The sequence below is a fragment of the Mus caroli genome, chromosome 4 (genome assembly GCF_900094665.2).
Source record: "Mus caroli chromosome 4, CAROLI_EIJ_v1.1, whole genome shotgun sequence".
Lineage (NCBI taxonomy): Eukaryota > Metazoa > Chordata > Mammalia > Rodentia > Muridae > Mus > Mus caroli.
In genome coordinates this window covers 93,867,768-93,871,086 of record NC_034573.1, presented here as the reverse complement: position 1 = coordinate 93,871,086, position 3,319 = coordinate 93,867,768, and positions in this window count along the sequence as shown.

Sequence of the window (3,319 nt, the reverse complement as noted above, 5' to 3'; positions counted from 1 at the left end):
GAGAATTCTTTGTTCAGTTCTGAGCCCCATTTTTTAATGGGGTTATTTGACTTTCTGGAGTCCACCTTCTTGAGTTCTTTATATATATTGGATATTAGTNCCTTATCTGATTTAGGATAGGTGAAGATCCTTTCCCAATCTGTTGGTGGTTTTTTTGTCTTATTGATGGTGTCTTTAGCCTGAGCACCAGCTTCTTGTTGGTTCTTGTTACTACTGACTGCTTGGACATTTTGGCTCATATCCATCAAACCCAAATCCCCCTCTTGATGGATGCAGAGATGAAATGGTTCACTAATGGCAACAACCCCATTCAGGATGGGCAAAGGTGTGCTGAAGCAGCGGTGGTCTAAAACACTGAGATGATATGGGCAGAGCCACTCCTGGCAAGAATGTCAGCCAAGAAAGCTGAATTAGCAGCTCTGACCAAGGTGTTAGAGATGAAAAAGGACAAGAGACACAGAGTGCCAGTGTGTGTTTGATACCACTCATATCCATGAAGCTATTTATAGGAAGACAGTCCTTCTGGCATCAAAAGGAAGGACTAAACTCCATCCCAAAGGGCAACAAGATAGCCCAGTGGGTAGCCCTAAAAATTGGGCCCCTCATGCCCTTCATTGTCTTAGACCCAGGAGATTTCACACACTCTGGCTAGATAGAAGATGTTATCTGGGCTAAAAGCCTGCCCATGCCTCAGTGTCATAAAAGATGATGGAGGACATCTGGCTAACTAAAACTAATTGTACCAGAAAAAAAATATACATAAGTATACAGAAAAGGATCCATTATTCTTCACACACGGGATCCTAGAGAACACAGGACTTAGTCCACCAGTCCCACATCAGAATAAAGATGTTAATATGAAAGCAACTGAAATTGCAAAAAACAAAAACAAAACAAACAACAACAACAACAACAAAATTTTATGGTCTATCAATTGACTAATACAGTTGCCAATGAGAAGAACCCCTGTACTCAATACTGGAGCACCAAGTAAGGAATCTATCAGGAAATGGACTTCATGGAGGAAAATCCAGGAAAATTCAGATGCAAATATTTGCCAATATTTATAGATACCTTTTCAAGATGGACTGAGACTTTCCCAACTAAGCATGAGACTGTGCAAAGAGTAACAAAGAAACACTGAAAGAAAATTTCTTCCAAAGTGTGCTTTTTCTAACTTTATAGTGTCAGACAATGCACCTACGTTTGTTTCACTGGTAAGATAGAAATGAGCTAATAGTCTGGGGATTGACTGAAACTTCTTTGTGGTTACAGACCCCAGAGTCTAGGTAAGGTAGATAAGATAAACAGAACCCTAAAGAGACCATAACTAAATTGACCTTAGATACTGACAGTGACTGGGTGACTCTTTTACCCTTGATCCTTTATAGAGTAGAAAACTCCCCATACCAGATGGGACTCACCCCTTTTGAAATTATGTTTGGTTCACCTACTGACAAAAGTTATTATACGATATCCAGGTTGTCCAGTGTGTACACAAATGCGTTTGGCTTAAGCATCATACTTTCCATAAAACAGGTTCACCTTGAGACCTCCCCCAACTTTAGCCCAGAGATTTTGCCAAGTCAAAAGGCACTGCTAGGAGTCACTAGAGATTCACCAAAAGGGTCCCTTTTCTACAGAGTTGCAGCATGGATCCACTGCACATCCCTTTGCAGTTGAAGGCCAGCAGGAGGAGATTTCAGCCTTAAGACTCCCTCCTGTGTCCTACTGATGGGCCCCTACCCATGCCCCAGGGACACCACAAAGTCTATTAGTGACTGTATTCATGAAGCTTCTGAAAGTCCCATGATTGGGATTTCTAATCACAAGAAAAGGGGTTGGGGGGGGGAGGCCAAATTTTTTAGGTTTAGAATCCACTGTAGAGAACCTGACCTAAGTGTGATTTCAGGTAAACTAACAGGCTGGTACCTACCATTAGTTTCCAAGTTGCCTACCCCCCCCCAACAAAACCCAAGACTAGGTCCAGTCTCTAGTCTAATCCCCAACAAGACCAGTGTTTCCAGATTACACCCTCAACAAGACCAGCACCTCTATGTTATTCCCCCAACCAATCTTCATCCCCAGTTTATAAGCTGTCTTAGAGTTTCTATTCCTGCACAAACATCATGACCAAGAAGCAAGTTGGGGAGGAAAGGGTTTATTCAGCTTACAATTCCACATTGCTGTTCATCACTAAAGAAAGTCAGGACTGGAACTCAAGCAGGTCAGGAAACAGGAGCTGAAGCAGAGACTATGGAGGGATGTTACTTACTGGCTTGCTTCCTCTGGCTTGCTTAGCTTGCTTTTTTATAGAACCCAAGACTATCAGCCTAGGGATGGCACCACCCACGATAGGCACCCTCCCCGCCCCCATTACTAATTAAGAAAATGTCTTACAGCTGGATCTCATGCAGGCATTTCCTCACCTGAAGCTCCTTTCCCTGTGATAACTCCAGCTTGTGTCAAGTTGACACACAAAATCAGCCAGTACACAAGCCTGCCCCCTGCCTAATGACAACAATGCAGAGGGGAGCAGAAATTAAGTTTATGATATGATTCTCAGTATGAGCCAATTAGGATACGGTACTGGTACCTTTCCAATTAGATGCTTTCTCACTTTCCTCACACTTACTGCTTCCTAGAAAGCCTTGCCCAGATAGATATTCAGCCCCCCCTCCCCCAACAAAACTGTCCTGTGTGACAATGGTGCACTGGAGTAATCTGAGAAAGGTCGAATAGAATAAAGACTCTGTAAATTGCATCAGATTGACTCCTGTCTGTGTTTTTAGGGATCACTAACATTTCCCTGACACTACAACATAACATATAGTGTAAGACCCTCTCTGAAAAGACAAGCCAAAATAATTAATTTTTTTTAAAGAGTCAGATTTCAGAGTCTGTAGAGAGATATTGTGGAGGTTCCACATAGAGTCAGATATTTCTCTTTCCTACATTGAGATATGATTCAATCAATCTACATAATAACAAAAAACAAAGTGAGTTTAAAAGAGTTGAGGCTGAATCCAACTATCAGGATGAAGCTTGTGGTTGGGAGCTGGTGTTGGGGCCCTGGAGAGTTGATCAGCATCAGTTATCCATAAATAGTTGCTCTAAGCACTCAGGACACAGAGTACACATTCCAGTGGAAATGGGATTGAGGCCCGAGCAGTGGCTGTACTGACATGGGATAGAGGGGTGTGATGGTTTGTATATCCTTGGACCAGGGAGTGGCACCATCTGGAGGTGTGGCCTTGTTGGAATAGGTGTGACCTGGTTGGAATGGGTGTGTCACTGTGGGTGTGGTTATAAGATCCTC